Genomic DNA, 13,625 nt, shown 5'->3' with positions numbered 1-13,625 from the left:
AAACACCACACATGACAAAGCTGGAACCAAAGAGAATTAATCAACTTCAGTTTAAAAAATAGAGTCCAACAATTTAGTTTAGCAAAGATTTCAGTGCAGGTGATCTGGTGTAGCTATGCTGTAAAGGAAAATGACTCTTTTTTTTTTTATTTTAGAGTAAATGGGTATACTTATTTGTGGATAGTATTCCTTTTCACATTACAATTGGTTCCCGTCTGCTTAAATGTTTGTTTTAAAAGGTTTGTTTTAGATTCTTTGTTTCCATCAAGTTGAGAATTATTTTCCAGACAAAGAGTTCCTGGTTTAACTATCAGTGTCTGTAAACATTGCCAAAATCTCACTTCATTTTGTGATCTGTCCAATGTAATCAATATTGACTGTCAGCCTGGATATCTTAGATAGCTCTTGGTTGGCTTGATCTATTTCTTATTTGCTTGATCTATTTTGATCAAGTTAACCACAGAGAGCTGCCAATTGCCAATTTTAATATGTGCCACATAGGTGTTAGGTGAGCAACTGCTGGGTCCCCCTGCCTTATATTAGCACTTTCCTTTATTACATGTAGACAAATAGAAAACAAGAACATCTGGAAACAATCAGTAAACAACAGTTTGGACATTTCTGCTTCATTTAGGCTCATGCTTCAGAAAAGACTACACATAGAATAGTTAAGTTTACATTTTTATTTCATCTGGAAAATTCATCTACTTGGCATCTATAAAACCGTTAGTTTCCCATTTACATTGTCATTGTCCTAATTTCCTACTACTTGTATTTAGTATCCCTTCCTCCTTAAAACATATACAACCAGTCTCTAGTCACGAATTCTCTTCCTTAAAGTGTAGAATGGGCCATCCTTTCACTCTCCACTTCCCTAACCACCAAACTCTTCCAAGGGTGTGCTGAAAAAAAAAGAATAACAAGCTCACTAGTTTCAAATCCAACATTCAGCATAAGCCAGAATTCATCTGGTCTCAACTCTGTCTCATCTCTTCTGTCTGTTTCAGCCACATCTTTTTACTTTACTATCTGTGCTTTCCCATGTGTCCTTCTTCATCTTCCCCGCCTGGTTTCTGTCTTCTTCCTCTCCTTCCTCATTTTCCTTTTATTATAATTATTGTCATTTCAATTTTTACTTTAGAATCATCCCCTCTAACTCCTCCATTACAAGTTGCTATTTCTTTTGGGCTTTCCTCTCACATTGTCTACACTGTAGGAATGTGATCATTTAAATTTTTACCTTGCAGATACAGATGCTTGCATATCACTTTCTTTTTTTATTTTATATATATTTTACATCACTGTTAATTTTTATACAATGTATGCATTTTCATCTTGGTTATAGTTCCCATACAATTCCCATCCCCCTTGTTTTGATCCTACTACCTCCTTCCTGCCACCTTCAGGCAGGATTTTGTTGATTTTGATTTTTACTTTATGATAATTGTCTTTTTCCTGATCCCTTATTTAGGTTTTCTAAATTCCTGCAATGAGTGAGACCATCTGGTATTGTTTTTTTTCTTTCTGGCTTGTTTTGCTGAGCATGATCCCTTCCAGCTCCATCCATGTTGCTGCAAATGGCATGAGTTTAATCTTTTTTTGATTGCTGAGTAATATTCCACTGTGTATATGCATCACATCTTCCTGATCCAGTCATCTATTTTTGGACATTTGGGTTGTTTTCATAGCTTAACTATTGTAAATAGTGCTGCTATAAACACACTTTCTTCTGCTGGATTGTGAAATTCTTGAGCACAGGGCCCACATTTTATTCACCGTTGTATCTCACAATGCCTAACACAGCAGTGTTGTGAGAGGGTCACCATATTAAAAAGGAACACAATTAAAATGAGTAAAGGAATAAAAAAGGGAATGAATGCACGGAAGACCCCTGGTCACAGCCTTATGAAAAAAAAATTAAGTTACATGGACCAAGGTATTTCAAATTTAAAATTAATTAGTCATTCTATTGAATGATAGAGCTATAAATGACTATCAAGGAAAACTCAGATTTTTAAAAAACATCAGACTTGTTTTGGTGACAGAAAACCAGGCCTAGTGGGACTGTGGTTCTGATATACAAGGATCCCTAGTTCTTGATCATACCATTATTAGAATGTGATTTCTCAGTCATTTCAATATTCTATGTGTTTATAAAATCCATATCCATTCTCTGGAATTATTGATCATACAAGAAGTGATGGTGGAACTTGGTCTCCTATGACGCTAATCTTAAATTTAATATAGGGGCCCCTGAAGACCCCTAAATTTGTTTATCCCTGACAGTGGTGGCGAAATACAGCTCCAAAGAGCCACATTGATTATTTCCAAGGAAAGGAGGTATTTGAAGGGGTACATAAGACCCAGGTTGTCAGGGAAAGAAAGAGAAAACAGTTGTTTACTTCCTAATATTTTTTAAAGTTTAAATAGACTTTTTGATTGGCCTATCCAGATGGAAACTGGTTGGATTTTCACTTTCCGGCTCTTATTTCTCAGGTTACTTCAACCACAAGAAAAGTAGTGAAATCACAGATTATAATCAAGAAGGACAGAAGTGGGTGTAAACCTCTGACTTATTTTGCTTGTTTGTTGTTTTTTCCCATGGTCCACAATTTCAGAATTTTCTCTTCAGGCTTTTCCCAGTGTTTATAGAGTCAGGGTAATTCATTTCATTGAGAAGAGAGGAGGGCCTCTAGTAGGAGAATTTCTTAAGCAGCAGGGCTTCTTTTTAGTAACTCCCTGGAGTGACTCTTGGCCTGCATCTCTATTGCTGCTGATTTCCTTTCACTCCAGTGTCTGATGATGTAAAATGTCCCAAAGAAACTTCTCTCTTCAGTAGTGATAAGATTTATTTTTTTTCTGAGCTTGTTTATGTGGCCAGCAAATAGCTATAGCTTATTTTGATCAAGGAAGTTTCATTTCTCCAACTATTAAATTATTTATCTTTAATCATTGAATTAGACACTATGAATGCAGTACAAGTTTGCTAATTGTTTTTCAAGATTTTATACTTTAAATTAGATGCATACATAAGGGGTGGATAAATAAACAATCCATTTTTTATTTTAATTATAATAATGTATTATTCCAGGAATTTCAGAGCTAAATTTAAGGCCAAACATACCAAATACTTGTCATTCATACAATAAATATTTATTAAGTATCTTTCCTGTGCCAATGAGAAGCTGCCAAATGAAATCATCTAATAAATTCACCAAATTCAAACAATTCACCAAGTTAAAAAATTATTGGTAATTGTTTCCTAACAGCTATGAAATTAACAATGTGCACTCTACATAATGATTTTCTACATTGGAATCGGACAGATTATCTATAGTTTTAAAACTACAATACTCTTGCCTGTATTACTCTTGAGATTTTATACCCTTTTTTTGGAGACACATCTATTTAAATAATTTATTAAGGGTGTTTCAAATTTTTTTGTTATTGTGACTATAAGAAAGCAGTATAAACTTGAAATAATAACACCTTTCATCTGATTCATTGGTAAACATAATTAGGGGTCATGTGACATCAGGCCTGACTTCTCCGTGGGATGTTGTTTAGAAATGTTAAAAGGATTTAAAATACTGTTATCAGTTTTGTCATATAACGCCTCGTTGCTTTGTGTAGCCACCTAGTGATAGAGTGGTGGTAACAGTAATTCTTGAACTTGGGTTTGTGACCTTCAGAAAGTTTTAAAGGATGCTGTGGAAGGGAGAACAGAGATAAAGTAAGAATATTCCATGTGCTTATATATTTATTAAGCCATTCATTCATTCTTCAGCCTTGTCAGACAGCTAGCATTCCCAATTTATAGAGGGAACTAAAGTTTAAGAAGAATAAAGAAGTTGCTCATGTCTTATCCCCACTCTCCTGTCTTAGTTCTTTATATTGTTGCCATCTTGCATCTACCAGAAAGAGGAAGAGATGTTTTTAAGGCATAGTTGCCTGATTTTAATTCCTTAAGAAGATACATAGATGGTAAGAGGTGATGGGAAAGCAGATTTTGGGGTTGCTTTGTATTTGTTTCCTATTGTTGATGTAACAAATTATCTTGAATTTAGTAACAAGATAGGCCATTTATTATCTCACAGTTTTCTAGGTCAGAAGTTCTAGTTCATTTGGGTGAGTTATCTTCTCTGAGTCTCACAAGCTCAAAACCAAGAAGCAAACCTTTGGAGTCTTATAAAAAGGTTGTCTAAGACTCCACTTCTTGGTTTATGTACATTGGCAGAATTCAATCCCTGAGTTGGTTGGACTGAGAGTCTTATTTTCTTGCTAGCTGAGTTTGAGTGGAGGCCTGTCCTTAGCTCCAACAGGCCCATCTGTAGTCCATACAAACATGCTCCTGAATCTCAGAGCTAGCTACAGTGTGTTGAAAACTTCTCAAGCTTGGAATCTCCTTTGCCTTCCTCTTCAAAGTTTTAGTTGGAGAATATTTTTAGCTTTGAAGGGATCATGAAATTAGATAATTTTTCCTAATAAAAACCTGTATCCTCGACTATATCTGCAAAGTCTCTTTTGCCAGGCAATATAACATATTCACAGGTTACTAGGATTAGACCATGGGCATTTGGCGGCGGGGGGCGGGGGGCGGTCATTCTGCCTACAGACAGAAAAGGAATAGAAGAGAGAAAAACTTTTTCAGTTTACAAGTATATTTGAGGGAGTAATTGATATTTTTGTTAAGTTAAAATTTACTTTAAGTATAGCATTCCCTGTTTAATGCTTGTTTTCCTGTTTAGCTGGAATTTGTTGGTAAATAAATATATAAAACTATAGTTTAGAGCTTCTTTATCTTATATTTTTCATCTAGGCTTGTTTTATTTTTTGGTTCTAATTTATGACTTTGCATATATAATTAAGCATAAATTTTGAATTTTTTTTGCTTGTCCATTTGGAATTCATTTTCCTTGATTACTAAAAATTTTTGGTTTATTGTAGTTTCATTTGTATTACTGTGTTAATTAACATTATGGCTGAGCTCAGGGAATTGGAAATTCTAAGTATCACTCTAAGGATCTAAAAATTGAAGAAACAGATCATTGACAGTAATGAGTTTCAAATTGCAACTTGTATTTTGTTTGGAAAACCACCTCTTTCCTTGAGGAATTATGTTTTGTTTGGATTTCAGTGTTTGGTCTTTGAAGAAGTACTTGTGATTTTAGGAAACACTGTAATTGTAACTGCAAATTAAATGTCACTTAGGTCTTTAATGTCATGATTTCCAAGCTCTTTAAACTAGAAATAACTTTACCTCTATTCCAAAGCATCCAAGTATTTCAAGGTTAAACAGTGAGTCATTGTGATGTCAGGGATGTTTCACCTTTACTAGTCCAAAAAAAATTCTATTCTATGGTTTATTTTCCTACTTCAATAGGAAAATATTGACATAAATTAAAAGTGAGGTTGAGCCGCTCTTTTGGGAACTTCCCCCTCCTCTTTTCCTGTACTGACATTAAAATCATCCATTTCATTTTGCCTGGAGACAAAATCTGCTATATCAGTTTTCCATCTACATTTTGCCTGAGAAAAAATGTGGAAGACAGCTGTTTTAACGTTGAAATAGATCCAATTCCTACAGAGTATGTCCACAGAGATTTTGGGCATTTATTTTTAACTCCAACAGAATTAAATTAGAAAAAGACCATTGTCAAAAATGACCAATACTGTCCCTATCTAATTTTCTGAAGTTGTGGTTACCTATGCATTTGATTATGCAATAGAAATTTGTACTCTCTACTAAAGCAGAAAAATATTATTGCAGGGTAAAATAATGTATCTATTCAGTTCCTGCTGCAGCTGCTTGAGTTGGCTAAATATTTTCATCATTTGATTAAGAATTTAAAAGAAGTTATTCACTCATTCAAATTAGCAAAATTATACTATTTATAAGGGCCATTCTCTAAGACATTGTGGTTTATAGTCTAGGCTGCATTTGGTGGTTAGAGGGTGAGATGTGAAAAGAGAAAGATTGTTGCATTGAATTCCACTGCAAGATTAAGGCCTGGACAGATTAGGTCTCATGTTTGGATGACAGAGCCAACTGTACATTCTTTACACGACCTGGTCAGAGAAAGAGCTAACTGATCTTAAGCACTTCTTTGGAGTTTGAGTCCCTCTCACCTCATTCTCCTCTGTGGATTGAATCCTGCAAATGCAGTTTTGTGAGTGTGACAGTGTGTGTGCACATCTGTTGGATGAGGATAGGGACAAACTGTTCTTTCTCCATTCCATTCTTAACACTGAAAAGGATGAGAGAAGAGCTTTGGTCCCAAAGAGCCAGATCTGAGTGAATCAGGACTCTGTCCCTTGTCAGTATCTGTGTGATAGTCATTGAGTCTCAGTTTCTATGTAAAGTGGAGACAAATATTGATGACTGGAGATCCATTATGGAAAGTATCCTCCACATTTTTAATCTTCTTATAGGCAGGTAATAGACAGCAGTTATCATTATTGTTATATTACAAAAATCCTCATGTCATTATATTTGACTAATGTATTCCATTGATGGGAAACATATATGAATAGAAACAGAGGTTATTCTTTTTTTTTTTTTTTAAGATTTGTTCATGCATATAAGAGCTAGGGTACAGGCTGGAGATGCAGGGGGTGAGAGGACTCACCAGAGACAGAGTGGGGAACAGAACAGGCAGACTGACTGAAATACACTGCCGAGGGGAGCAGGGGGCGAGACAGGAGAGGTCTGCTGTGCTATGTGGGTTCCTCCCTGGCTGGCCCGGAGATCGAACTCGTGCTGCAGAGGCTGCAGATTGCTTCACAGTGTGGTGCTTAACCCCTTGGGCCACCAGGGAGGCCCCAGAAATTATTCTTTATCTATTAAAAAATTTAAAAAAACTATCTTTTAACTATTGTAACTATTAAAAAAAACACGTTTAGCATTCACACTATAGGTGCTTCATTAGCACAATAGACTGAATGTGTAAGTGCTACCAGAAGCAACTTTCAGAGCTTAGCTCTATCTTTGCAGTTTATTAATCTGCTACCATGGAAACAGATATTTAATCCTTAAAAACAAGAAAATGACTTTCAACAAAGCTCTGTTTCAAATAATACAATGATGGTAGGCAGTATTTCTTTCTTTAAACAAAATATCATTTTTAGGTGTCTAACCTAATTTGTGGCAATCTGATTTGAGTTACCATGGAAATAGAAGTGACAGCTAAGGCCCCCAAGATCTTGTAGTGTAGGGCTCTCAGGTTAAATCTTGCAAATGTCAGTTGTCCCAAGGCACCTAAGGGAGCCAACAGAAATAACAGAGCTGACTGAACTCAGGGAAAAGGAAGGAACAATAATTCAAACGTTCACAAAATTATACATACACAGTGCTGAGTTTGTGAAAAACACATGGGCAGGTAGGAAGAGACTCATGGATGAAATTCAGAGCTAGAGGTAGCTTTACCCTGTACCTGTACTTCTTCTTCTGGGTGGCTAGGCAACTCACCAAATTACAATGTGTTTTTGATACACTGAGCATAGGAATACCGGTCAAACTGAAATGGTGGAGTATTCATGTAACATCGCATAATAGTCCTCTTATTTACTTGCAAGAAAATTATTTGTGAAAGAATAGAAATTAATTAAAAAATGTATGAAATCCAAATAATAAAGACAGCTGTGTTCATCTGATATAGCCCAAGTAATTGGGGGGCGGGGGAGGAGAATGGACTTTCACTATAAGTCTTTGTAGAGATTTTTCTATTTCTTAATATTTAACAATGGCATTATGTACTTTTAAGGCTGGTTAATATCAAGATAATATCTCTTACTTTAGAAAGAAATTTTAATAATTCTACATTGTATTAGAAGAAGAAAAAAGTCAGAATTTTACTTCTTGAATTCTAACACATGCTCTTAAAATAGGCCGCTTTTGGGCCTCCCTAGTGGCGCAGGCGGTTGAGTGCAGCGCTGTGAAGCTGTCCACGGCCTCTGCAGTGCCAGTTCGATCCCTGCTGGCCTTGGAGCAACCCACATGGCAAGCAGACCTCTCCTGTCTCGCCTGCTGCTCCCCTCAGCAGTGTATTTCGTCAGTCTGCCTGTTCTGTTCCCCGCTCTGTCTCTGGTGAAACCCTTTCACCCTCCCGCGCATCTGGCCTGTACCCCGGTTCTTGTATAAATAAAATAAATCTAAAATAAAATAAAATAAAATATGCCACTTTTTTCTTCCAATTCAAGTATATTAGAATGTTTATTGAACTGCTGTATCTGTCCGAGAAGAGCTATGTCTCTGAGTTGTTTGTGAGTAGTGCGCCACTCAGACCACTAGATTCTTTGCTAAAAATTTTTTTTGGATTCTATAGGTATTTATAAAGTTTTCTTTACAAATATCTAAAGAGGTTTCCATAAGTGAAGATTTTATAAAGAGAGCAAAATTTTTTGTTGAGAATGACTGAGTTTGCTTTGCAGCAAAAATGTAATTTCTTGTTATCTAATAATTAAAGAATCACAAGTTGAATAGGATATTCAGATGAAAAAGTCAACTTATTTTTATTCCACAAAGGAATAATTTTATTATCAAAAATTTTAATTAATCACTTTTCTGATTATAAAAATAGTATATACTCTTTTAAGACGCTTCTATGATTAAAGAATTAAAAGGAAAATTGAACTTGCTATAATCTCAACATTAGTTAGCATTCATATGTCAAGCATACACATTTAAAATATGGTCACATATATTCTTATATAAATTTTGACTTAAGTACAATCATAACAGTCTTTCACACACACACACACACACACACACACACACACACGTATATATATATTCCCATGCATAGCTGTGCATGAATTTGTGGTAAAAGTACATATTCTTTTCTAAACTATTTCTCAAAAGGTATTTTCTTTTTATTTAAATTTTATTATTCTATATTTTTATTGAAGTAAGAGTTCTTAATATGGAATCTATTCCCTTAACAGATGTTTATATGTACAGTGCAATACTGTTAACTACAATCATGGTGTTCTACAGCATATTTCTAGAACTTTATGCCTATTGATTAGTAACTCACCATTTTCTCCTCTTCCAAATAACCATTCTACTCTCTGTTTCTATGACCACTTTATAAACATCATTTAAGTAGGAACAAGGAGTAATAATTTCTGATTGGCTTATTTTACTTAGCATACTGACCTCCAGTTTCATATATCTTATCACAAACGGTTGTATCTCCTCCATTTTTTATAACTGAATAATCTTCTGATACACACATTATCTTATGCCTATACACATATATGCATATATACCATTTTCTTTATCCATTCATGCATTGACAGACATTTAGGTTGTTGGCCATTGTTGATAAAGCTGTAATGAACTTGGGGTGTGAATACCTCTTTGAAATCCTGATTTCTATTCTTTAGAATAAATATCCTGAAGTGGGTATGATGGATCTATTGTTAGTTTATTTTTTTACTTTTTTGAGGAACTGCTATACTGTTTTGCATAATGGCTGTACCAGTTCACATTTCCACAACCTAAAAGTGTTCCCTTTTCTCTGTATGCTCACCAATATTTGTCATCTTTTTTTTGATAGTAGACATCTGAACAGGTGTAACATGACATTTTATTGTGGTTTTGAATGCATTTCCCTGATGGTTAGTGATATTGATCATCTTTTCATAAGCCTTTTAGCCAATTGTATGTCTTCTTTGGGCGGGGAGAAAAGGTCTATTAGGATCCTTAGCCCATTTTTAAAATCAACTACTTGTTTTCTCATGATTTATGTGTGTTTCTTATGGTTTGCTAATATTTTCTCCTAATCTATCAGTTGCCTTTCCAACTTGTTTATTGTTTCCTTTGTTATACAGAAACTTCTTAGTTTAATGAAGTTTCACTTGGTTATTTTTCTTTTGTCCTGTGAAGTTTTTTTTTTTTAACTTTTTTATTTTACTTATTTTTTATTTTTTTAAAGATTTATTTTTTATTTATACAAGAATTGGGATACAGGTCAGAGGTGCAGGAGGGTGAGAGGATTCACCAGAGACAGAGCAGGGAGCAGAACAGCAGACAGACTGAAAGCACTGCTGAGGGGAGCAGCAGGTGGGCGAGACAGGAGAGGTCTGCTGCACCATGTGGGTATCTCCCTGGCTGGCTGGGATCGACCCGCACTGCAGAGGCTGCAGACAGCTTCACAGTGCTGTGCTCAACCTGCTGCACCACCTGGGAGGCCCTGTCCTGTGAAGTTTTTCTTTTTTTTAAAGATTTATTTTATTTATACAAGAACCAGGGTACAAGCCAGATTGCGTGGGAGGGTGAGAGGATTCACCAGAGACAGAGCAGAGTACAGAACAGGCAGACTGACAAAATACACTGTTGAGGGGATCAGCAGGCAAGACAGGAGAGGTCTGCTCAGCATATGGGTTGCTCTGAGGCTGGTGGGGACTGAACTGGCACTACAGAGGCTGCAGACAGCTTCACAGTGCTGCGCTCAACTGTCTGCACCATCAGAGAGGCCCCCTGTGAAGTTTTTTTTTTTTAAGTAAAAATTTTAATATTTACATGGTAGATAAATTTTGGATGTGGTTGTGTGTGTTTGGGCTCACGATTTTAAATATATTTCTCTTTCTAACCTATGAGCACAATAAAAGAAAAGTTACTAGCTAAAAAGGCATTCAGCTTCAAGCTTCTTTTTTCTGAGTATTTTCCTGAACTTTTTGTTTTACCATATATTGCGAACTTTCACATTGAAGAAAAAACACATTTGCACATTCTGAGATTTTTCAGTGAAATTTTCTATGATGTATACTGGCTTGTTTTGTAATTGAAAATTATGGGCTTTATGTTTTGTATTGTACAGAAAGACTTTGGTTTCCCCACTATAAATTTGTATTAACAGACCCTAACATTTGTTCTAGCTTATAGTTTTAAAATTTATTCTTTAATTGATTTATAATTTATTTTGAAATAAGGTTGTAGTTTTGGATGTAGCTTTTTAAAAGAAAATCTAATTTATTTGCTTTTACATCAATTTTTCACTAATTTGAAATATTCCCATTATCACTTGCTAAGGTCTTGTATAGTCTCTCTGTTCTATTAAGAAATTGTATAGATTGGAAGCAATATTACACTATTTATTATAATTTGGTGAAACATATGTATGCCAGTGAAAATTCTTTTTTATTAGTCTTTTGTTTTTACACATTTTGAGATGAAATTTATCCCATAATCTAGTCCAAAGAAAAACTCAGTCAGATTTAGATTGCAACTACATTGACTTTATAGATAATGTGGAGAAAATAGAAATATTATAATATGGACACTTCTATCCAGAAACATTTCCAGCTCTTCTTATTTGTTTATTAGAAAAATTTGTTTCTTTCCTTAAGCCCAGCATTTTATTTTATCGCTCTTTTAGGAGTCTTTATTCAAGAGCATGATTTCATGCATAATTGTTTACTCAGCATTAAGTTATCTTCTCCTTTACTCCATCATTCATGCCACAGTGGGATTTGCTGTTTACCCGTTCCACTTCAGCAATTAACAGCAAACATGGCAATGTCCACAGAGTTGGAGTTCTCATGAGGCCACACAGTCAAGGAAGGGAGAATGGCATTTCTATAGTGACAGAGGGAAAATTCCAGTTGCTTTCCCTCTTTTCTAGGTCTTCTTTTCAATTAGTTCCTGAGATAAATTGTTCTGGCTCACTTGTTGCAATTTTTATGGTGGCTACAGGGTTTGAATTGAGCAAAAAGGAAGGTTCTTATGACCTCCTATCTCCAGGAGAGGCTGCCCTCCACCATGTAGGTGCATTCCTCTGGTGGACGGGTCTATCTCTAACACAACTCCTCAAGGAGGAATGATTCAGACTATTAAAACCTAGTAACATTTTAATTAACAGGTTATTTCCATCTGGGTTCCTTTGTAAGAGCAAGACTTTGACCACTTTGACCACTGTGGGACATTAGATGCATAACATTTAATAGTGAGGTGGAATCCACCAAAATAGGCATGTCAGAAATGTGGACTATGGTTGAAGGCTGTGAGTGGTAAGGGGACATCACCAAATTACAGAGTTGGAGGGAGAGATGTGACCCTTTGAATAGAGGGAAGCTATTAATGAAACAGAGCTCAGAAAAAGAGATTTCATTTTTTTGTCTACAGTGTGTCCTAATTGTAAGAAAAATTGCACTTGGAATAGAGAAAGAGGGGCAGGAGCTATAGAGCTGCATTTACAGTCAGAATATTAGGTTTCCTTCCCACTAGCCCAATCTCAGGCAACAGAAGGCAGCATTGTGATTACTAAAATGAGCAAGCAACAGCAGTCCTACCTTGGACAGAATTTTGGTTGTCACCAATACAATCATTTTCAGTAAGACATTGAAACAAACATCCAGGCCAGAATTCCTTCTCTAAAATATCTTTTTCTCAACTGTAGTCATTAGAATGATCACACAATACTGTGTTTTTTAATGAAACATAATATTTTCTATCTTTATTCTACCTAGCAATCTACATGGCGATATTACCAACATGACAAATCCAAAGAAAAAAAATCACTTCTAAGCAGCTACATTTCACGTGCAGCACACACAGCTGCCACTTGAAGCTCAGCTCACAATCACTTTGATAAGTCAATCAATTTTCATTTTGTCTTCATCTCCTAGGTAACCAGAGCATCCATCCAGACCCTTGCCAAGGGAGAACATTTAAAAAGTAATATGTATTCATAATCGGTTTTCTTCTAACACTGACTTAATATAAAAGCAAAGCGCTATCCATGCAGTATTTTAAATCAGTCATACAAATTTTCTTTGATTCTGGAAAGAGAGTGCTTGAGGAGTAACTTACTATAGAATACAACATCATTACATTTCAGTCTCTTAAGATCTATCAAGAATAAAAGCTGCACCACCTGCTATGTCTATTATGTATTTAATGTGAATAACAAGCATCCCACTGCTGGTTATTACAACAAATCATAAGCCATCTGACATTATACTTATAACCCGTCCCCTGCTTCATAACTGAGAAAGACACTACTTGGAGGGGAGCATTGGGGTAAACCTTTTGATGTGAACACAAGGCATCTGGCCTCAAAGGAAGTCATTTATCTGCCTCCAAATTCTTAAGAAAACATTATGTAAAATATAATTATAAAACAGTATTATTGGCGCAAGTGGAGGGTGAAACATTCAAGCAGTTGCAAAAGGCATTAAGTTTTGTTTTACCTGAATCCTCTTGGTGTGTGAAGTCATGAGAAAAATGGAACATTTGGTGTTTTTAGGAATAACTCACATGCAGGAAACCATGGATCCTGCTATGTTTGTTGATATAGTGCGACATTCAAATTCCACAGCACAGGCTTCAAGTTCAGCTGGGTTTGCACCATCTGCTTGAACACAGCTAGTTGGCTTATTTCCTATTATTTCCTATGGAAAAATTTCACCCAAGCTTTGTAAAGATTCAACACTACATATACATTGGAGAACGTCCATATCATTATAGTCTGAAGAAAAGTAACACTTGTTGAATACCTGTTGGAATTGAGAAAAGGAACAATCTGAAAATCAAACATATACATGAGTTTATCAGTTTATGAATTTCTGTGTTGTAAATGTTTTGGTTTGGGTTGAATATTTTGAAGCATTTGGAAACAATT

At 35.5% G+C, this 13,625-nt stretch overlaps 1 protein-coding gene across 1 annotated transcript in view; it reads left to right on the top strand.

Moving 5' to 3' along the window:
- Nucleotides 1–13,625, top strand: part of CHODL (chondrolectin) — a 202,828-nt gene that overhangs the window by 18,320 nt on the left and 170,883 nt on the right. The window lies entirely within an intron of this gene.

The sequence above is a fragment of the Talpa occidentalis genome, unplaced genomic scaffold (assembly GCF_014898055.3).
Source record: "Talpa occidentalis isolate TD23 unplaced genomic scaffold, MPIMG_talOcc4v2.1 talOcc4.4, whole genome shotgun sequence".
NCBI lineage: Eukaryota > Metazoa > Chordata > Mammalia > Eulipotyphla > Talpidae > Talpa > Talpa occidentalis.
Note: the sequence above shows the minus strand (reverse complement) of the source record. Positions and strands in the feature narration are given on the sequence as shown.